The sequence below is a fragment of the Desmodus rotundus genome, chromosome X, assembly GCF_022682495.2.
Source record: "Desmodus rotundus isolate HL8 chromosome X, HLdesRot8A.1, whole genome shotgun sequence".
Taxonomy (NCBI): Eukaryota; Metazoa; Chordata; class Mammalia; order Chiroptera; family Phyllostomidae; genus Desmodus; species Desmodus rotundus.
The window spans coordinates 54,183,639-54,208,067 of NC_071400.1; positions in this window are offsets into that span (position 1 = coordinate 54,183,639).

The window sequence follows — 24,429 nt, forward strand, 5'->3', positions numbered from 1 at the left end:
TGAGAATGAGTGGCCTAGAGGAACCACAGGCCCCAGCTTGTCGTAAGCTGCCTGACTAGAGGCTGATTGGGGCTGTGCACCCAAGATTGAGTAGCTGAGTGAAAGACCACTCCCAAAATTGACTCACACTGGGCACACCTGAGTGGCTGATTTGAGTCTGGCAGCTCATGGACGACCTGGGCCTGAGGGCAAGAAACTCTGAATATTGCAGCCCACCTGGTGCCCATCCTCTCAAAACAATAGGAAGGGACAAAAGCAAAGTCCAAACCCCCTCTTCCTATGGCATCCAGGAAGACAGCAGAACTCGCCAAACAGGTTTCAAGTCACCAGGAGGCTTATTATTTATTTATTTATTTTTCTTTCTTTTTTGTGTCTCCCTCTTTTTACTTTTTTTTCTTCCCCCGAAGTGAGACAATAAAACTTGGAGTTAGGAAGTGTCCAGGGACAGATCAAAAGGGGGAGCAGGAGGCTAACCTCAAAAACTGAGAAACTAAGACAAATGTCACTTTGCTATCCCATAGAGCTGGCATGTTATTGTTTATATGTATTATTATTTTATCATTATTTTTACCACTTTTATTTTATTTTATTTTTTTATTTCTCTTCCTTATGTTTAGTTTTCCTTGTATTTCTCGGCTTAATTGCATTGTTTAACTAGTTTTCCTTATTCTCTCTTTATTGTATTTTAATTTCCCTTCTTTCACTTCACCCATGTTCCAATAACACACAGCTCTTGATTGGGTACTTTCTATTCTGGTTATCCAAATCATCTATTTTTTGTCATATTATTGCTCTTCCAGTACTATCATAAATAATTGTTTTTCCATACAATTATACATACTATACAACAACACTCCCTGATCTTAGCCCACTACACTTTAATCTTAACCATTATTATTGCTGTGGTTAACTCTATTCTCCCTCACACTACACCTACTTTCTATCCTTTAATATCACAATATCTCATCATCTAACCTTGCACAAGCACTGTGTTTTCTGGATTCAGCTCACAATCATCCTCTAACAAGAATCTTATCTCTCTTTCACCTTTTATAAAAAAATGGCTAGTTTGGTGAAATATTACAGTTAATACCATACCAATGCAAACAATCTCCTATGTCTTCTCTACTTGCTGATACTTGAAATACCAAAAATTACTCTCCCCCTGTTTTAATCCATTTTGCCTACCCTCTGTCACTGATTACATATAAGAATAGGTGGGACCTGCAAATATCAGTACACATACTGGGGGAGAAAAACCACCAACAAAGGAATCACCAAAAGTTAAAAACCCAAGTACAACAAGAGACCCCACACAAAAAGAAGAAGGACATTAAGGAGACCACACCATTGAACCTCATAGAATTCCTACCATAGAAGTTAACCCTACAAAGACAGCTAGCAAGCAAAACATCAGGAAGCACAGAAACAAAAACAAAATAGTCAACTAAAATGTGGAGACAATAAAAGAACCTGAAGTTAAAAGGAATGGAAGACTCCTCACTAAAAGAACTAAACAAAATGGAGGTAACCAAATTATCAGATACATAATTTCAAATGATGGTTATAAAGATGCCTCAAGGAACTCACAGACAACTACAAGGAACTGAGTGAGAACTACATCAACAGAAAAAAATGAAATAGAAACTATAAACAAAAACCAGGAAGAAATAAACAATAAAATCTCAGAAATAAAAAAAATAAACACTAGAAGGAATTACAATCAGGCTGGATGAAGCAGAGGATCAAATCAGCAAGCTGGAGGACAAGGTAGAAAAAACATCCAGATAGAGCAAGAAAATGATAAGAGACACAGTAAGACTGAAGAGGTGGTAAGGGAGATCTAAGAAAACCTGAAGTGTAATAACATCCATAAAATAGGGACAACAGAAGGAGAAAAAGAGCAAGGGATAGAAAACCTGTTTGAAAAAGGAATGATGAAAAATTTCCCTAATTTGATGAGAGAAAAAGTCACACAAATGCAGGAAACACAGAGTCCCAATCAAGAGGAACCCAAAGAGGCCCATTGCAAGACACATCATAAGTAAAATGGAAAATTACAAGAAAAAGAGAGAATCATAAAAGCAATGAGGGAGAAACAGGAACTAACATAGAAGGGAGCCCCAATAAGTCTAGCAGCTGACTTCTCAATGGAAATACTCAAAGCCAAAAGAAAATGGCAAGAAATATTCCAAGTAATGAGACCCAGAGGCCTGCATCCAAGACTACTTTATCCAGCAAGGCTCTCAAATTAATATGGAAGGCCATATAAGGAGCTTCCCAGACAAAATAAATCTAAAACAAACACCTCCACCAAACCAGGCCAGCAAGAGATGCTAAACAGACTGCTTTAACGAGGGGAATAAAAAGACTGAGAGAGAGAGGAACACATGTATAAAAAAATAGCAATGAATAAGTACCCATCAATAATAACCTTAAACATAAATGGATTAAATATTCCAATCAAAAGACATAATAGATGAATGGATAATAAACAATGAACTACATATATGCTGCCTACAAGAGACCCACCTCAGAAGAAAAGACATACACAGACTGAAAGTAAAGTCCTGTCATCAAATATTCCAAACAAATGGAAAGGGAAAAAAAGCTGGGTTAGCAATATTCATCTCAAACAAAACAGACTTCAAAGAAAGGGCCATAAAAAGAGAGAGACCCGACAGTTCACTCCATAATACTGAAGGGAAGAATGCATCAAGAGAATGAGGAGATAGTGGTGACATAGGTGGGAGCGGAGTCCACTTCCCCTCAACACCACTGAAACACCTAGCTGATCTGAGGAACAGAGCAAACAGCCAACGGTATTCCAGCATATACGAAGATCAGAGACCAAAGATAGAGGGCATTGAAAGATCTGACAGTAAGAAGACTGCTTAAGGACAATACGGTCCCCAGGACCTGCACGGGGACCAGGGTGGCTGAAGCCCCAGCCCGCGTGCAGGGTCTGCTGCAGGATTGTTGGGAGAGAGCCAGGCTGAGCTGTGTGAGCAGCCAGGGGCTTGTTTGGACCAGGGGGGCTTGAATAGGAAGAATTTCTCAAAAAGAAAAAGAAAATAGAGGCACTCAGTGGCTAGTTAGAGAACTCTCTGCAGAAGCCACTGCCTCTGGCACCCCTCCCCCCTCAGCCCCTGGACTGTGAACTCTGGATAAGCAGCCCCGGCGTTCACCTGAAGCACAGTTGCGTGCACCCAGATTAGCTGACTGGGGAGCCACTACTGAAATCCAGCTGGCAGCCACACCTGAAACCCCAAGGGGGAGCCCACACCTGAAACATTGGGTGGGAGCGCACCTGGAGCAGAGGCTAACTGCCCCACACATAGGCCCAAGGAGGCAGACCTGAGGGCCACAAAACTCAGTCCCAAAGGGGCTGGACCTGCCAGCCGCGCATGCGACTCAGGTCCAAAGCTACAGAAAGGCCGGTGGCGACCCAGTCCCAAAGCAGCAAACCAGCCGGCCTTGCATGACTCAGGCCAAGAGTAGCTGACCAGCTGGCCACAAGTGACCCAGGCCCAAAGCAGCATATCCACTGATAAATGGCCTGGCTGCGTGCGAGGGACCACACCTAAAAGCACTGTTTCAGAACAACTCCTACCTAGCCCCTGTGCACAGAGCCCTGCAGGGCCTACTGGCTCTCTAGGACTAAGCATGCTCCCCACTAGGCCTTTAGTTCACCAGTTGTGCCGGCCCTGAGTTGCACCAATTACAGGCAGCTCACACGCCCCCTTCTTGCTCTTTGCTGTCTTAGATGCTAGGGGCTTTTTGCCCTGCTGTGGGGTGGTTCAGCCCCCTACTTGGTCGAGTCTTTCTGAGGAATGCAGTCTCCCCTAGCCCTGCAGCTCCTCTCTGCTGGGTGTTCTGCCTTAGTCCTAGAGAGCCAGTAGGCCCTGCAGGGCTCTGTGCACAGGGGCTAGGTAGGAGTTGTTCTGAAACAGTGCTTTTAGGTGTGGTCCCTCGCACGCAGCCAGGCCATTTATCAGTGGATATGCTGCTTTGGGCCTGGGTCACTTGTGGCCAGCTGGTCAGCTACTCTTGGCCTGAGTCATGCAAGGCCGGCTGGTTTGCTGCTTTGGGACTGGGTCGCCACCGGCCTTTCTGTAGCTTTGGACCTGAGTCGCATGCGCGGCTGGCAGGTCCAGCCCCTTTGGGACTGAGTTTTGTGGCCCTCAGGTCTGCCTCCTTGGGCCTATGTGTGGGGCAGTTAGCCTCTGCTCCAGGTGCGCTCCCACCCAATGTTTCAGGTGTGGGCTCCCCCTTGGGGTTTCAGGTGTGGCTGCCAGCTGGATTTCAGTAGTGGCTCCCCAGTCAGCTAATCTGGGTGCACGCAACTGTGCTTCAGGTGAACGCCGGGGCTGCTTATCCAGAGTTCACAGTCCAGGGGCTGAGGGGGGAGGGGTGCCAGAGGCAGTGGCTTCTGCAGAGAGTTCTCTAACTAGCCACTGAGTGCCTCTATTTTCTTTTTCTTTTTGAGAAATTCTTCCTATTCAAGCCCCCCTGGTCCAAACAAGCCCCTGGCTGCTCACACAGCTCAGCCTGGCTCTCTCCCAACAATCCTGCAGCAGACCCTGCACGCGGGCTGGGGCTTCAGCCACCCTGGTCCCCGTGCAGGTCCTGGGGACCGTATTGTCCTTAAGCAGTCTTCTTACTGTCAGATCTTTCAATGCCCTCTATCTTTGGTCTCTGATCTTCGTATATGCTGGAATACCGTTGGCTGTTTGCTCTGTTCCTCAGATCAGCTAGGTGTTTCAGTGGTGTTGAGGGGAAGTGGACTCCGCTCCCACCTATGTCACCACTATCTCCTCATTCTCTTGATGCATTCTTCCCTTCAGTATTATGGAGTGAACTGTCGGGTCTCTCTCTTTTTATGGCCCTTTCTTTGAAGTCTGTTTTGTTTGAGATGAATATTGCTAACCCAGCTTTTTTTCCCTTTCCATTTGTTTGGAATATTTGATGACAGGACTTTACTTTCAGTCTGTGTATGTCTTTTCTTCTGAGGTGGGTCTCTTGTAGGCAGCATATATGTAGTTCATTGTTTATTATCCACTCATCTATTATGTCTTTTGATTGGAATATTTAATCCATTTATGTTTAAGGTTATTATTGATGGGTACTTATTCATTGCTATTTTTTTATACATGTGTTCCTCTCTCTCTCAGTCTTTTTATTCCCCTCGTTAAAGCAGTCTGTTTAGCATCTCTTGCTGGCCTGGTTTGGTGGAGGTGTTTGTTTTAGATTTATTTTGTCTGGGAAGCTCCTTATATGGCCTTCCATATTAATTTGAGAGCCTTGCTGGATAAAGTAGTCTTGGATGCAGGCCTCTGGGTCTCATTACTTGGAATATTTCTTGCCATTTTCTTTTGGCTTTGAGTATTTCCATTGAGAAGTCAGCTGCTAGACTTATTGGGGCTCCCTTCTATGTTAGTTCCTGTTTCTCCCTCATTGCTTTTATGATTCTCTCTTTTTCTTGTAATTTTCCATTTTACTTATGATGTGTCTTGCAATGGGCCTCTTTGGGTTCCTCTTGATTGGGACTCTGTGTTTCCTGCATTTGTGTGACTTTTTCTCTCATCAAATTAGGGAAATTTTTCATCATTCCTTTTTCAAACAGGTTTTCTATCCCTTGCTCTTTTTCTCCTTCTGTTGTCCCTATTTTATGGATGTTATTACACTTCAGGTTTTCTTAGATCTCCCTTACCACCTCTTCAGTCTTACTGTGTCTCTTATCATTTTCTTGCTCTATCTGGATGTTTTTTCTACCTTGTCCTCCAGCTTGCTGATTTGATCCTCTGCTTCATCCAGCCTGATTGTAATTCCTTCTAGTGTTTATTTTTTTTATTTCTGAGATTTTATTGTTTATTTCTTCCTGGTTTTTGTTTATAGTTTCTATTTCATTTTTTTCTGTTGATGTAGTTCTCACTCAGTTCCTTGTAGTTGTCTGTGAGTTCCTTGAGGCATCTTTATAACCATCATTTGAAATTATGTATCTGATAATTTGGTTACCTCCATTTTGTTTAGTTCTTTTAGTGAGGAGTCTTCCATTCCTTTTAACTTCAGGTTCTTTTATTGTCTCCACATTTTAGTTGACTATTTTGTTTTTGTTTCTGTGCTTCCTGATGTTTTGCTTGCTAGCTGTCTTTGTAGGGTTAACTTCTATGGTAGGAATTCTATGAGGTTCAATGGTGTGGTCTCCTTAATGTCCTTCTTCTTTTTGTGTGGGGTCTCTTGTTGTACTTGGGTTTTTAACTTTTGGTGATTCCTTTGTTGGTGGTTTTTCTCCCCCAGTATGTGTACTGATATTTGCAGGTCCCACCTATTCTTATATGTAATCAGTGACAGAGGGTAGGCAAAATGGATTAAAACAGGGGGAGAGTAATTTTTGGTATTTCAAGTATCAGCAAGTAGAGAAGACATAGGAGATTGTTTGCATTGGTATGGTATTAACTGTAATATTTCACCAAACTAGCCATTTTTTTATAAAAGGTGAAAGAGAGATAAGATTCTTGTTAGAGGATGATTGTGAGCTGAATCCAGAAAACACAGTGCTTGTGCAAGGTTAGATGATGAGATATTGTGATATTAAAGGATAGAAAGTAGGTGTAGTGTGAGGGAGAATAGAGTTAACCACAGCAATAATAATGGTTAAGATTAAAGTGTAGTGGGCTAAGATCAGGGAGTGTTGTTGTATAGTATGTATAATTGTATGGAAAAACAATTATTTATGATAGTACTGGAAGAGCAATAATATGACAAAAAATAGATGATTTGGATAACCAGAATAGAAAGTACCCAATCAAGAGCTGTGTGTTATTGGAACATGGGTGAAGTGAAAGAAGGGAAATTAAAATACAATAAAGAGAGAATAAGGAAAACTAGTTAAACAATGCAATTAAGCCGAGAAATACAAGGAAAACTAAACATAAGGAAGAGAAATAAAAAAATAAAATAAAATAAAAGTGGTAAAAATAATGATAAAATAATAATACATATAAACAATAACATGCCAGCTCTATGGGATAGCAAAGTGACATTTGTCTTAGTTTCTCAGTTTTTGAGGTTAGCCTCCTGCTCCCCCTTTTGATCTGTCCCTGGACACTTCCTAACTCCAAGTTTTATTGTCTCACTTCGGGGGAAGAAAAAAAAGTAAAAAGAGGGAGACACAAAAAAGAAAGAAAAATAAATAAATAAATAATAAGCCTCCTGGTGACTTGAAACCTGTTTGGCGAGTTCTGCTGTCTTCCTGGATGCCATAGGAAGAGGGGGTTTGGACTTTGCTTTTGTCCCTTCCTATTGTTTTGAGAGGATGGGCACCAGGTGGGCTGCAATATTCAGAGTTTCTTGCCCTCAGGCCCAGGTCGTCCATGAGCTGCCAGACTCAAATCAGCCACTCAGGTGTGCCCAGTGTGAGTCAATTTTGGGAGTGGTCTTTCACTCAGCTACTCAATCTTGGGTGCACAGCCCCAATCAGCCTCTAGTCAGGCAGCTTACGACAAGCTGGGGCCTGTGGTTCCTCTAGGCCACTCATTCTCAGGCGCAGCTCCAATCAGCTTCTGGGTGTGCAGCGCAAGACAAGCTCATGCACACAGCTCCACTTAGCCACTCAATATCTGGGTGCATGCAGCTCAAATCACCCTTGGGGCAAGCCAGCTGCTGCTGGAGAGTTTCTTACAACACAGCGGCCTGCTGTTCTTAAGAAGCGCATGCCTTTTCATACAGCCCAAATTTCCAAGCAGTCCAGAGACTATCTGTAGCAGGGTCCAACACAGCCCTACTCCTCCCTTCTCCAGTGTCACCTGGCACCTCAGTTTCTCTGGTGCTGGTGTTCACAGTCCCAGCGTATGTGTACCACGTCTGTGTGTCTCTCACTTTGTCTCTATTCTCCCCAGCAACTTCCAGCATCCATGTCCCTCCTGGTGCAGAGCTACCCTATGTGCTCTGGTAGAGGGAGGAACTGGTGATCTAACTCTTCTCTCCGTATCCTGCAGCAGGTGCCAGGCTGGGGGCCACAGCATCCTTTGTCCCTGCACAGATCCCAGGGACCTTACCCTCCCAGTGCAATCTCTTCACCATGTGTTTTTCAATGTCCTCTGCAGTTTTTGGCCTCCAAACTTCATATAAGCTGGGATCCTGTTGGCCCTTCACTCTGTTCCTCAGAAGATCTGCTAGGTGTTCCAGCTGGACACAGGGAAAACTGGGCTCTGCTCCCAACTACCTTGCTGCCATCTCTGGAAATGAATTTTAAGGGATTCTATTCTATGGTGCTCAGTTTTGCCTCTGTCAGAAATTCTAACATATTTATACTAATTATACTGCATGTATCTAAAATCTTGTGGTTTCTTTATTTTTATTCTTTCACTAGATGTTTCTTGAATGTTTTGGTTTAGTATATTTGACAAAATAGAATTTGTACATAATTTATTAGGGTGATATTGGTTAACAAGGTCACATATGTTTCAAGTGTACATTTCTGCTTGCATTTCAACAGGCACAGGCAGGGTAGGGAGGACATTCAGATAGAAGAACTGGCATGATACAAGCAAGGATGTAGGAAAGCTTGGGTAAATTTTGTGCACAAGCAACTGTTTCAGTTTGTTCACAAAGTTGAGTAAGACTTTACTGTAGAAGGCCTTAGCTATCACAGCAACAGATTTCTAACTATTTTAATGAGCAGTAAGGAGCTGGTGGGAATGTTTGAGAAAGAAAGAGATCTGAGGAGGCTTGCATCTTAAATATTTCCTGCATTCTCTCTCTCTCTCTCTTTTTTTTTTTTTTTTTTTTTTTAGCTGGATGCCATGTAGCCACTTCCAAATACTTTGCACATATGCAGCACCTGATAAGTGATTATTTGGAGCACAGAACCCTAAACACCAGTCTATCTTCTGATGTGTCATTTATCTAAATATGTAGAAAATCAATAGAACTTTTAATAGTCTGACTCTCCATACAATTACTTCGTCAAAGTTAGCACAGCTTTTCCAGAATAATCAATGGGTTACCTCAGTGAATCTTTTATTCCATTGGATTTGATGGGTCCTGCAGCTGTTTTATCAGGGTGTCTTAGTTGGGACAATTAAAGAAAAAATGGAGCTATTACAAATAGAACACAGGGCTTCACACCCGTCCTCAATTATTTTCCGGCAGCAGATATGAAACTCTATTTAGTTCCAGCCTGCATTTTGTGATTTAGTTCTGTAATGGTAAATGTAAATAGTTTTTTTTTTCCAAAATATCCAAAATCTACACTTAAATCAACAGAGAGAAGGAAAAGGTTTTTATTACAGTCTCAGACTGAATAGCAGATTTTCTTCTCCACATAAGAATAGTGTTTGTGTCAAGCAAGCAAAATATAACCAGAGACATTGAAATTAAGAACAATCTGCTAGGCTGAAAAAAGATGGTGGCCAGATAGGTGGGAGCGGAGTCCACTTCCCCTCAACACCAGTGAAATACCTAGCTGATCTGAGGAGCAGAGCAAACAGCCAACAGTATTCCAGCATATATGAAGATCGGAGACCAAAGATAGAGGACATCGAAAGATCAGACGGTAAGAAGAGTGCTTAAGGACAATAAGATCCCCGGGATCCGCGCAGGAGAGGGCGACTGAAGTCCTGCCCTGGCACAGGGTTGGCTGCAGGATTCGTGGGAGAGAGCCAGGCTGGGCTGTGTGAGCAGCCAGGTGCTTGTTTGGACCAGGGGGGCTTGAATAGGAAGAACTTCTCAAAAAGGAAAAGAAAATAGAGGCACGTAGTTGCTAGTTAGAGAACTCTCTGCAGCAGCCACAGCAGCCGCAGCCTCTGGCGCCCCTCCCCCCTCAGCCCTGGACTGTGAGCACGGAAAAGCAGCCCCAGTGCTCACCTGAAACCGGGCTGACGCGCATATCTAGGGGCCCACACCTGAAACCCCGGGTGGGCGGGCACGCTGATAAGCACCAGCTGCCTGGGAGCACACACAAAAAGCTCCTGGGTGAGCTCGCAACTGGATCAGTGGCTGGCTGCCACCCCCCCCCCCCCCCCCGCCCTGCGCACTGACCCAAAGCAGGGGATCAGCAAAGAAGTGAAGTCCAAACACAACCCTATCAACGGCCTGGCTGCCTGCAGGCGACCACAGCCAAAAAAACACTGGTTCTGAAAACTCATACATAGCCCCTGCACTCAGAACTCTGCAGGGCCTACTGGCTCTCTAGGAGGAAGGCAGAAGGCCCAGCAGAGGGGAGATTCAGGGCTAGGAGAGACTGCATTCCCCAGAAAGACTCGACCCAGTAGGGGGCTGAACTACCCCATAGCAGCACCAAGAGCCCCTAGCATCTAAGACAGCAAAGACCAAGAAGGTGAAATGTGAGTTGCCCCTAATTGGCGCAACTCAGCCACAGCTGGTGAACTAAAGGCCTAGGGGGGACCAGAAGGACCCTGAGGAACTGGACTGGAGGCTGAACAACAGGGAAGAGTGTGGCTCAGGAAGGGAGAAAAGTGAAACCAATCATTCCAACCACCCCCTCCAGTTCCCCAGACAGGAAGACCAGCAGAACTAACCTGACCAGTTTAAAGCCAGCAGAAGACCTTTTTTTTTCCTTCTTCTTTTTTCTTTCCTTTTTTCCCCCTGAATTCCTTCTTCCTTTCTGTACTTATTTCTTTTTTTATTCCTTCTTCCTTCCATCCTTTACCTTTTTTATTCCTTCTTCCTGCCTTCTTTTATTTATTCTGTTGTTTTAATTTTTGTCAAAAAATTACTTCTTATCTTGCCTCCAAGCTTTCTTTATTCCTACTCCCTTCCTTCCATTCCTTTTCTATTCCCTTTTTCCCTCCTTCCGTTTTTATTTTTTCCCCCATTCCTCTTTTTCCCACAGGTGAGACAAGAAAACCTAGAGTGCTGAAAAGACCAGAGTAAGACTGTATTACACCCATAAAAGTCAGCTCAAGACCAGTGAGTACAGGAGATTAAGGAGACAGCACCACTGAATCCCATTAGCATTCTACCATAGAAGTTCATACCATAAACCCAGGGAGTCAGAATAGATCAATTTAAGAAGCAGAGGCTAACAAGAAGAGTCTCACAAACAATGGGAAGACAAAGAAACAATTCCCAAATGAAAGGAAAGGAGGAAGCCTCAGAAAGAAGGCTAACTGAAAAAGAGGCAAGTCAACTATCAGATACTGAGTTCAAAGCAATGGTCATCAGGAAGCTCACTGAGCTCTCTGAGCTCAAAGAGAACTACCAGAAACTACAAGGAAACTACAATGAACTCACTGAAAACTATATCAACATGAAAAAGGAAATAGAAACTATCAACAAGAGCCAAGAGGAAATGAAGAATACAATTTCTGAATTGAAGAACACAGTTGAAGGAATGAAAAGCAGACTTGATGAAGCACAGGATCGGATCAGCTAGCTGGAGGACAAAGGAGAAAAAAACACCCAGAAAGAGCAAGAAAAGGAAAAGAGGCTCAGAAAGAAAGAAGAGGCAATAAGGGAAATGCAGGACAACATGAAATGTAACAATATCCGTATAATAGGAATACCAGAAGGAGAAGAAGAAGAGCAAGGGACAGAAAACCTCTTTGAAAAAGGAATGGTGGAAAATTTCCCTAATCTGAGGAGAGAAAAAATCACCCAAATCCAGGAATCACAGAGAGTCCCAAGCAAGAGGAACCCAAAGAGACCCACTGCAAGACACATCATAATTAAAATGGCAAATATCCAAGACTAAGAAAGGATCTTAAAGGCAGCAAGGGAGAAACAGGAGGCAACATACAAGGGAGCCCCAATAAGTTTAGCAACTGACTTTGCAATGGAAACGCTCCAAGCCAGAAGAGAATGCCACAAAATATTCCAAGTAATGAGAACCAGAGGCCTGCAACCAAGACGACTTTACCCAGCAAGGCTCTCAATCAAGATAGAAGGCCAAATAAGAGTTTCCCAGACAAAAGAAGGCTAAAAGAATACACTTCCACCAAACCAGCTCTGCAAGAGATGCTAAAGGGACTGCTTTAAGGAAAGGAAGGAATAGAGAAAGAGAGAGGAACACAGATAGGAAAAAATGGCAATGAATAACTACCTATCGATAATAACCTTAAACGTAAATGGATTAAATGTTCCAATCAAAAGACATAGAATAGCTGAATGGATGAGAAAACATGACCCACACATATGCTGCCTACAAGAGACCCATCTCAGGACCAAAGACTTACACACACTGGAAGTGAAGGGCTGGAAACAAATTTTCCAAGCAATTGGACAGGAAAAAAAAGCAGGGGTAGCAATACTCATATCAGACAAAATAGACTTCCAAAGAAGGGCCATAAAGAGAGAACAGAAGGTCACATCATAATACTCAAAGGAAGAATTCACGAAGAAGACGGACACATTGTAAATATATATGCACCCAACATAGGAGCACCCAAATACATAAAGAAAATCTTGGAGGAGTTCAAGAAAGATATTGACAGCAACATAATTACAGTAGGGGACTTTAACACCCCACTATCAAAGATGGACAGGTCTTCCAAACAAAATATCAACACAGATATTGTGTCACTTAACAATACCCTAGAGGAAATGGACTTAACTGATATATATAGAGCCTTTCATCCATAAGAAGCAAAATACACATTCTTTTCAAGTGTCCATGGAACTTTTTCAAAGATAGACCACATGATAGGATACAAAGAAAGCTTAAAAACAAATTCAAGAAATTTGAAATCATATCAAGCATTTTCTCTGACCATAAGGGACTCAAGCTAGAAACCAACCCCAAAGGAAAAAACCCAAAGCACTCAAAATCATGGAGAATGAATAGCATCCTATTAAACAGTGAATGGGTCAAGAATGAGATTAGGGAAGAAATCAAAAAGTTCCTGGAAACAAATGAAAATGAACTCACAACAACCCAAAACCTATAGGACACAGTAAAGGCAGTCCTGAGAGGGAAGTTCATAGCAATACAGGCCTACCTTAAGAATATAGAAACATTTCAAAGAACAAACCTAACCCTACGCCTACAAGAACTGGAGGAACAACAACAAAGACAGCCCAGAGCAAACAGAAGGAAGGAAATAACCAAGATCAGAGCAGAGTTAAATGACATAGAGACTAAAAGCACAATTGTAAGGATCAATGAATCCAGGAGCTGGTTCTTTGAAAAGATAAACAAAATCGACAAGCCTTTAAGTAGGCTCATCAAGAAGAAAAGAGAGAGGATCCAAATAAATACAATTAGAAATGAAAGAGGAGAGATTACAACTGATACCACAGAAATACAAAGGATTATAAGAAGTTACTATGAAGAACTGTATGCCAAGAAATTTGAAAACCTAGATGAAATGGACACATTTCTAGAAAAATATAATCTTCCAAAACTGAATGAAGAAGAAGCAGAAAACCTGAACAGACCAATAACAGCAGAGGAAATTGCAGGAGTCATCAAAAAACTCCCATCACACAAAAGCCCTGGACCAGATGGTTCCACAGGAGAATTCTACAAAGCATTTAAGGAATTGCTACCCCTATCCTTCACAGACTATTTGAAAAAATCCAAACTGATGGAAGACTCCCAAACTCTTTTTATGAAGCCAGCATCATCCTAATCCCAAAACCAGATAAAGACACAACGAAGAAAGAAAACTTCAGGTCAATATCGCTGATGAACATAGATGCTAAAATTCTCAACAAAATATTAGCAAACCACATCCATCAATACATTAAAAAGATCATCTACCATGACCAAGTGGGATTCATCCCAGGGATGCAAGGATGGTACAATATTCGCAAATCAATAAACATAATACATCACATCAACAACAACAAAGACAAAAATCACATGATCATATCAATAGATGTGGAAAAAGCGTTCTATAAGATACAGCACCCATTTCTGATAAAAACACTCAGCAAAGTGGGAGTAAAGGGAGCAGTCCTCAACATAATAAAGGCCATATATGAGAGACCTACAGCCAACATCACACTCAATGGACAAAAACTTAGAGCTTTCCCACTAAGATCAGGAACAAGACAAGAATGCCCTGTCTCACCACTCCTATTCAACATAGTATTGGAAGTCCTAGCCACAGCAATCAGACAAGAAAAAGCAATAAAGGGCATCCAAATTGGAAAGGAGGAAATGAAACTGTCACAGTTTGCAGATGACATGATAGTGTACATGGAAAATCCTATAGGTGCCACCAAAAAACTACTCAACCTAATAAATGAATTTGGCAAACAGCTGGATACAAAGTCAATACTCAGAAATCAAAGGCATTCCTGTACACCAACAACGAAAGTAGAGAAACAGAAATCAGGAGAAAATCCCATTTGATATAGCAACAAGAAAAGTCAAGTTCCTAGGAATCAACCTAACCAAGGAGGTAAAAGACCTGTACTCAGAAAACTACACAACACTGAAGAAAGAAATGAAGGAAGACACAAACAAATGGAAGCATATACCATGCTCATGGATTGGAAGAATTAACATCATCAAAATGGCCATTCTACCTAAAGCAATTGATAGATTCAATGCAATCCCTATTAGAGTACCCATGACATATTTCACAGATATAGAACAAACAATTCAGAAATTTATATGGACCCATGAACTAACCTGAATAGCTGCAGGAATTTTGAAAAAAGAAGAACAAAGCAGGAGGGATCACAATACCTGATATCAAAGTGTATTACAAGGCCACTGTAATCAAAACAGCTTGGTACTGGCATAAAAATAGGCACATAGACCAATGGAACAGAACAGGGAGCCCAGAAATAAACTCAAGTTTTTACCATAAATTAATACTTGACAAAGGAGGCAGGAGCATAAAATGGAGCAAAAACAGCCTCTTCAACAGATGGTGTTGGGGGATCTGGACAGCTACGTGCAAAATAATGAAACGCGATCACCACCTTACGCCATACACAAAAATAAATTCAAGGTGGATAAAAGACTTAAATATAAGTCATAATACCATAAAAGTCCTAGAGGAAAACATTGGCAGGAAAATCTCAGACATTCCACGCAGCAACGTCCTCACAGACATGTCCCCTAAAGCAAGGGACATAAAGGAAAGAATAAACAAATGGGACCTCATCAAAATAAAAAGCTTTTGCATGGCTAAAGAACACAGCACTAAATTACAAAGAGAACCAACTATGGGAAAACATATTTGCTAATGATACCTCAGACAAGGGCCTGATATCCAAAATATATAAAGAACTCACACGACTGCACTTCAGGAAGTCACACAACCCAATTTAAAAATGGGCAAAGGACTTGAACAGACCCTTCTCCAAGGAAGACATACAAAGGGCCCAGAGACTTATGAAAAGATACTCAGCATCACTAGCCATCAGAAAGATGCAAATTAAAACCACAATGAGGTACCATCTCACACCAGTCAGAGTGGCCAACATAAACAAATCCACAATCAAATGTTGGAGAGGATGCGGAGAAAAGGGAACCCTAGTGCACTGTTGGTGGGAATGCAGACTAGTGAGGTCACTGTGGAAAACAGTATGGAATTTCCTCAGAAAACTAAAAATGGAACTGTCCTTTGGCCCAGCAATTCCACTGCTGGGATTATACCCTAAAAACCCTGAAACACCAATCCAAAAGAACCTTTGCACCCCAATATTCATAGTAGCACAATTTCCAATAGCCAAGTACTGGAAGCAACCTAAGTGCTCATCAGCAAACGAGTGGATCCAAAAACTGTGGTATATTTACACCAAGGAATTCTATGCACAGAGAGAAAGAAGGGCCTTATACCCTTTTCCACAGCATGGATGGAACTGGAGAGCATTATGTTAAGGGAAATAAGCCAGGCGGTGAGGGACAAATACCGTTTGATCTCACCTTTCACTGGAACATAATATATAGAAAAAAAAAAAAAAGCAAACAAAATATAACCAGAGACATTGAAGTTAAGAACATTCTAACAATGGTCAGGGGGGAGTGAGGAGGGGACAGTGAGGAGAGGGGATTATAGGGTCTACTATACAGGACACACGGACAAAATCAGGGGGAGGGTGGAGGTGGGGGATGGAGGTGTTTTCAGCTGGGGTTGATTGGGGGGATGGGGAGAAAAATCACACAACTGTAATTGAATAACGATAAAAAAATTAAAATTATAAAACAAAAACAACCAAAAATCTCTTTGGCTATTTGGGGTCATTTATGATTCCTCATACATTTTTGAAATGTTTGTTGTATAGCTGTCACATTTGTCATTGATACTTTAAGAGGGATTGCATTGAATGTATAAATTGCTTTGGGCATTGTATATTTTATCACGTTAATTCTTCCAACTCATGAACATGGTACATGCTACCCTTTATTTATTTGTAGTTTTCTGAGTATAGGTCTTTTACCTCCTTCTTTAGGTTTATTCCTAGTTACTTTATTTTTCTTGTAGCTCTACTAAATGTGACTTTTTTCTGATTTCTGCTTTTGATATTTCTTTTTCTGTGTACAAAAAATGCCTTTGATTTCTGAGTATTGATTTTGTATTCCACTGTTTTGCCAAATTCACTCATTAGGTCCAGTCGATTTTTCTTCGAGTCTATAGCACACTATCATGTCATCTACAAACAATGATCGTTTTGCTTCCTCCTTTCCTATTTGGATGCCTTTTTTTTCTTTTTCTTGTCTGATTGCTGTTGCTAGGACTTCCAATACTATGTTGAATAGGAGTGGTGAAAGAGGACTTCCTTCAGTTGTTCCTGATCTTTGTGGGAAATCTTTTAGTTTTTGTACACTGAGTATGATCTTGGCTGTAGTTCTCTACTATACAGCTTTTATTTTGTTGAGGAATGTTCCATCTATTCCCACTTTGCTGAATGTTTTGACCATAAATGGTTGCTGTACCTTATCAAATGCTTTTTCCACATCTATTGATATGATCATGTAATTTTTGTCTTTGCTTTTGTTTATGTGATGTATTACGATGATTGATTTTCAAATATTGTACCATCCTTGCATCCCTGATATGGATCCCACTTGATCATGTTTTGTGATCTTTTTAATGTACTGCTGGATGCAGTTTGCCAAAATTTGTTGAGGATTTTAGTGTCTATGTTTACCTGCGATATTGTCCTGAACTTTTCTTTTTTTATGCCTTTTTCTGGTTTTGGGATTTGGGTTATACTGGCTTCATAAAAAAAGTTTGGGCATCTTCTGTGTTCTTGGATTTTTTGGAATAGTCTGAGGAGGATATGGGTTACTTCTTCCTTAAAAGTTTGGTTGAATTGTCCTGTGAAACCATTCAGTTGAAGGGTTTTCTGTGCTGTGAGATTTTGATTACTCCTTCTATTCCATCAGCTATTATTTGTCTGTTCAGGCATTCTTCTTCTTATTCATTTTGGTTTTGAAGAGTATATTTTTTCTAGAAATTTGTCCATTTCACCTAGGTTTTCAAATTTCTTGGCATGTAGTTGTTGATAGTGATTTCTTACAATCTTTTGTATTTCTGTCGTATCAGTTTTAATCTCTCCTATTTCATGTTTAATTGTGTTTATTTGTGTCCTCTCTTTTTTTTCTATATGAGTGTGTTTTAAAGGTCTGTCAATTTTGTTTATGTTTTCAAAGAACCTGCTCCTGGATTTATTGATCCCTAGAATTCTCCTTTAGTCTCTACAGTGTTCATCTGCTTTGATTTTGGTTATTTCCTTCCTTCTAATTACTCTGGGATATGTTTGTTGTTACTCCAGTTCTTGTAGATGTAGGGTTAGATTGTTTATTTGAAATGTTTCTTTCTTTTTAGATAGGCCTGTATCTCTGAACTTGCCTCTCAGGACTGCTTTTGCTGTGTCTCATAAGTTTGGACTGTTGTGTGTTCATTTTCATTTGTTTCCAGAAACTGTTCAATATCTTTCTTGATCTCATTCTTGACCCATTCATTGTTTAATAGCATGGTATTTAATTTCCATGAATTTGTTGGGGGGGGTTGTTTTGTTTTTTTTTGTTGTTTTTTTCTTGTGTGTTTTTTTGAGTTTTGTCCCTGAGGTTGTTTTCTTTCTTTCTTTAAAAAATTAATTTATTTATTTTTATTCAGTTACAATTGTCTGCATTTTCTCCCCTTCCCTCCCCCCCCAGCCAGTCTCACCTCCCTCCCCCACCTTTACCCTCCCCCTTGATTTTGTCCTTGTGTCCTTTATAGTATAGCTCCTATTGACCCCTCTCCCCACTATCCTCTCCCCTCTCCCCTGTGGCTATTGTTAGATGGTTCTTAACTTCAATGTCTCTGGTTATATTTTGTTTGCTTTTTTCTTTTGTTGATTATGTTCCAGTTAAAGGTGAGATCATATGGTATTTGTCCCTCACCGCCTTGCTTACTTCACAAAAAAATTATGGTACATTTACACAATGGAATTCTACACAGCAGAGAGAAAGAAGGAGCTTATACTGTTTGCAATGGCATGGATGGAACTGGAGAGCATTATGCTAAGTGAAATAAGCCTGAGGTTGTTTTCTTGTTTCAGTCCCTTGTGTCTGGAAAAAATGCTTGATAGGATGTCAATTTTCTTGAATTTGTTGAGGCTTATTTTGTGTCCTGTGATGTGTTGTATCTTTGAATGTTCCATGTGCCTTTGAAAAGAATGTCTGTTTTTGTTTCTTTGGGATGAAAGGCTGTCTATATTCCAGTTAAGTTCTTTTGATCTAGGACATTGTGTGAATGTTGCAATATCTTTGTTGATTATTTTGCTTTAAAAATCTATGCATTTTTGCCAGTGGGTGTTAAAAACTACTACTATTTTTGTGTTGCTGTCAATATATTTCTTGAAGTGCTCCAGGATTTTCCTTATATATTTGGGTGGTCCTACGTTGGGTGCATATATGTTTATAATGTTTATGTCTTATTTATATATTTTTCCTTGTGTATTATGAAGTGTCCTTCCGGGTCTCTTTTTATGGTCCTGGTTTTGAAGTCTAATTTGTCTGATATGAATATTGCTATCTCGGTTTTTTTTCCCTTGTCCATTTGCTGGGAATATTTTTTCCAACCCTTTACTTTCAATGTGTGTAAGTCTTTTTTTCTGTGGTGGGTCTGTTGTAGACAGCATATATGTGGTTCGTGATTTCTTATCCATTCAGCTATTTTACGTATTTTGATTAGAGCATTTAATCCATTTACATTTAGGTAATTATTAATAGGTACTTTTTTCATTGCCATTTTATTTCCTTTGTAACTATGTTCCTCTCTCTCTCACTTTTTCTTCATTTTCTTAAAACAGTCCCTTTAGCATATCTTGCAGTCCTGGTTTTGTGGAGGTGTATTCTTTGAGGCTTCCTTTGTCTGAGAAACTCCTTATTTTGCCTGTCATTTAAATTGAGAGCCTTGCTGGATAGAGTAGTCTTGGTTGCAGGTCTTTGTTTTTCATTACTTGGAACATTTCCTGCCATTCCCTTCTGTCGTGGAGCATTTCCATCAAGAAGTCCACTACTAGCCTTATTGTGGCTCCCTTGTATGTTACATCCTGTTTTTCCCTTGCTGCCCTTAAGATTTTTTTCGTCTTGAAATTTTGCCATTTATTTATGAAGTATTTTGGAGTAGGCCTCTTTGGGTTTCTCTTGATTGGGACCCTCTGTGTTTCCTGCATTTGCGTGACTTTTCCCCTCATCAAATTAGGGAAGTTGGCCATCATTAATTTTACAAACAAGTTTTCTATCCCTTGCTCTTCTTATTCTCCTTCTGTTGTCCCTATTTTACAGATATTATTATATTTTATGTTGTCCTGCAGTTCCCTTAACACCTCTTCATTCTTTCTGAGTCCTTTTTTCTTTTTTTGCTCTTTCTGGCTGTTTTTTTTTTTTTCCTACCTTGTTCTCCAGCTTGCTGATTCAATCCTCTGTTTCATCTAGCCTGTTTTTGATTCCTACAGTGAGTTCATTGTAGTTTCCTTGTAGTTTTTGTTAATTTTCAGTGAGCTCATTGAGCTTCCTTATAACCATTGCTTTGAAGTAAATATCTGATAGTTGACTTGCCTCTGTTTCAGTTAGTACTCTTTCTTTGCTCCTTTCATTTTTTTTTCTTTGTGTTCCCATCATTTATGAGACTCTTCTTGTTAGTCTCTGCTTCTTAAAATTCATCTGTTCTCACTCCCTGAGTTTGTGGTGTGAACTTCTATGGTAAGAGTCTTGTAAGAGACTCTATGGTAAGAGTCTCCTTGATCTCCTGAACTTGGTGCTCTTGGGATGCTGTTTATGTTGGCTCTCTGGATGTATTTGTGGTTTGAGTGTGTTGGATTTTTCTTTGATTGGTCCTTCCCTCCAGCTGGTTTTCTAAGGATCTCTTTGCTCACCATGACTTGTATGCTCTTGTGCAGGTGCTGCCAGAAGAAAACCATGAAGTCCAGGGAACAAACCCACATCCAGAAAAATATCTGTCCCCCAACCCCCATAATCTCTGTATCAATGCCCAAAGAACAAGTATAAATAAGGCTGTAAAGAGATTAACACTATTATAAGAAAAGAGAGAAGTAAACTATAGTATAAATTCTAATAACTTATTATATACAAACTTACTGTAAAAGAAATGAACTTTAAAAAGCTATTCAGGAAAGAAAATATCACTGATCATGGAGAAGACCACAGTGGAAATTGTCTTGGTAGCCTTTAGTATTTACACCTGTTTTTTTTTTCTTTCTGGATCCACCTCTAGTGGTATTAGATATTTACCCCTTCTGACCTTAGGCAGCCTGCTCTGAGACTGTCAGAGATCTGCTGTCTATAGTTGTCTCCTTATGTTGTTAATTAGTCACATTGCACTCAGCTGTAGGCTTAAGTTGCATAGGTAGGGGCTGAATTTCTCCTGGAGTTGGGGCTATTGTTTCCCCTCAGGTTGCTGCTGCTTGGAGGGGAGGGGTCTTCCTGATCAGGATATCTGCTATGGTATGGGAGATGACTCAGCACCAGGTTCCCTGCAGCTACTCTTTGCACACTCTCCCCAACGCCTCTGTCCCCAGTCTGTCCTCAAGCATTTCTAGTGCACTCTGCCCCTCTTTGCCAGGGATTTATGTCTGTGGCTCTATATTTTAGTTATTAATCTAGTCTCTCTGCACTCAGCAGTCAGGTTAAGCAACACAGATCCAGGGCAGAGTGTGTCTTGGGGAGTAGTTGATTCCCCTCATGCTGCTGCCACTTGAAGGGGAGTGGTCTGCCTGAGCAAAATGGCTGCCACAGTTTGGGGATGACTCAGCACTAGGTTCCCTGGAGCTACTCTCTCTGCACTCTCCCAAAGCTTCCATCCCTAGTCTTTCCTCAGGCGACTCCAGCCCATTCTACTCCCACATTTGCTGGAGACTTGGTAAGTGACATCAAATGAAAATTTGTGAATTTCCCCTTTAAACAGCTCTTTGCATCTCCAGCTGTCCATCTCTGGCAGAGAGCAACTCTGCCGCTTTTCACCACTGGTTGTTATCTGTATACTTTTTGGGCTCTGGTGTTCTAGGCTGGGGACCACAAATTAGGGTTTAGACACCATTCCTCTCAAGGGTGTCTACCCTTCCATTTAGTTCTCCCTCCAGTGCTGCCACCGGTGGATGCCCAGCCAGCCCTCTCATGTCTCCACCACATTCCTCAACAGACAGCTGGTTCTGAAACTTGTTCTTCTGTCTGTCCGAGGTTATACGGCTTCTCTCTTGCTATTGTTCAGTTGTTTGTTCTAGGTAATTTCTCTACAATTTACTTGCAATCCCTGACTGGTCCTGGGAGGAAGTTAGTATGACTTCCACTCAGTACTCTGCCATCTTGCTGCTTCTTTCTAAATACTATCTTTCAAACACTGGCATGATTGGCTACTCACAGTAAGGCACTGACAAGGGCTATTCAATACTAAAAAGAGATAACCTGGAATCCACAGGTAGAACCCTGGTCCACAATCATCCCTCTCTTCTGACCAAAGGCTGGAATGAAAGAAATCTTCCCATTGACTCTGTGTGTCAGTGGGAGTTTCAAGCCTCCTCCTCTTTCTCACTGGTGCCTAGCAGCTGTAGGGGTAATCACAGAAGGGCTGGAGAGGTGATGGCAGGGACAAGGATAGCAGCTACACCTGCCTCTGGCTGAGGTGCAGTGCCTCTTGCTCCACCCACCAGCCTGGGTCTCTGCCTCACTCAAGGCTGGGAGTGAAGCCTATTTTACAGATTTTTAAAAGTGATTTTCAAGTTCCTATACTTACTATAAAAGATTCCTTCATTGTATTAGCTGGATTAAGATGTAGGTATTGATTTTTTCCAAGGCCACAGAAGACTATCATACTCAACCTGCTGGGCTGGTTTTTGAAGCTTCATATTCCGGCCTATTACCAAAGAGGTCATTCCATTTAGAGATTGGATTATGGATTTAAAATCTATAGTAATAGTCTCTTTCAGTCATATTAGGTAAATGCATAATGCAGGAACAAAGAAGGAAATAAAATGACAACCATTGTACAGAGATTGTGATTGGTCAGGATAAAAAAAAAAGTTTTCTTTAGCTGCAAAGGAAGTGGTCTTTTCTATACTTAGGCTAAGCATATGCTGAGAATAAGCATGTGGTTTTTATTGTGTTCACCACAGTGCAAAAGCTACTAATATCCTACATTCCTCACTACCACCAAGGTGATATTTAGAATGCATAACGTGGCAGTACCAGCAACTCAACTGTATCACAGTATCTTATTTAAACAACTAGCACTGAGCCAAGTGCCTTCTTAATTGTAATCTCTGTGTGATATACTGATGAGTATACAATATAAGGTGGCTTATGGTAGGGGTATGGCATGTTGTCTTATTTCCAAATATGTGGTTTAAAATTGGATTAACCTTTGACATTTAACAGAATATGAGAAATGCATATCTCCCGCATTGTAGAACACTGAAGAAGAAATTTATTCCCAGTTTTGTGTGTAAGCTTTGCCTGTTGAAAGGAGAAAATTTAAGTAGAAACCACATCTTATGCAGGTTTTTTGTTGTTGTTGTTGCTCACATTTTACCATGATGTTGACGGGTCCCCAAATTAGATAGTTGTATTAAATGTAATTGGTATAGATCTGCACTGTTTAATACAAAAACTACTAGCCATATGTGGCTACTTATTTTGAATTAATTAAAATGAAATAAATTTAAAAAGTGAGACTCCCATGCATGTTAGTGTATTGTCAATATCTCAACTGCCACATGTGGTCATTAGCTACCTATTGGACAATATACATATAAAACATTCTTGTAATAAGAGAAAGCTATATTGGATAACCCTATTATAGAAAACTCCTTTATTTAGCTTTAATTATTCTAAGACTTCATTGGGAGTCCTCACATCCCAAACCTAGGGAGAATAATAGATATCTAATAGATATGGTAACTATAAAGTAATTGGTATTCAGAAAACGAAGTGTGGCAATGTGTTAAGAAAGGTGTGCTGTTCTAATCTTGTGTGATTTTGAAAAGTAAGTTTTAATATTTGTATACTATTTAATTTGAAGAACCAATAATATATTGAAAGTAAAACAGTAAACTACTGTGAAGCATTTTGATATTTACTGCAGAACTTTTTCCATTTGCAAAAACTGATATATGAGGTCTGTCTGGGGAAAGTCCAGCCATTGTTAATATAATGAGAACTGTTTGTGTGACATTGATGTAATATGGCAGCCAGGGATGGTAGACTGGAATGTACATGTATGAAGAACTACAACTTCACTGTACTAGTCAGTAGGGGCAGTAGATGCTGTTGAGTAGGCATGTGTACTGTGTAGCCATCACATTCAAAATGACTGAACAAGTAGTGCAATAAATCTGCATCAAAGTTTGCATTAAACTTGAACTTTTCTCTGTGGAAACTATTCAGATGATTCAGAAGGGTGCAGCTATAGGCAACTGGTGATTGGAACCTTCAACAGGACAATGCGCTTGCTCATGTATCAAGTCTCTTGCAGTTTTGGGGCAATACATCAAATAGTGCAGGTGACTCAGCCTCCATACAGTCCAGATTTGGCAACCTGCAACTTCTGGCTTTTCCCCAAATTAAAATCACCTTTGAAAGGGAAGCGATTTTAGGCCATTGATGAGATTCTGGAAAATAGAATGGGGCAGCTGATGGAGATTGGGAGAACTGTGTGGAGTCCCAAGGTGCCTATTTTGAAGGTGACTGAGGCATCATTTTTCAATGTACAGCGTTTCTTGTATCTTATATCTTCTTCAATAAATGTCACTTTTTCATATTACATGGCTGAATACCTTCCAGGCAGATTTCATATGATTTTCCTTATGTTCTACAGCCTTGACTCATAATTAGAACTTGGAGTGGGAGGGGTCTGAAGAGTTCCCCTAACTACTTTTCCTGTCCTCATAAGACTCATCAGGTACTTTGCTCTAGGACACTGTCTGCTGGTCGACAACATTTAGTTCTACCAAGACTGGGTTCTTAGCTAATGGGTAGTCCAAGTGTTTGACACTCCC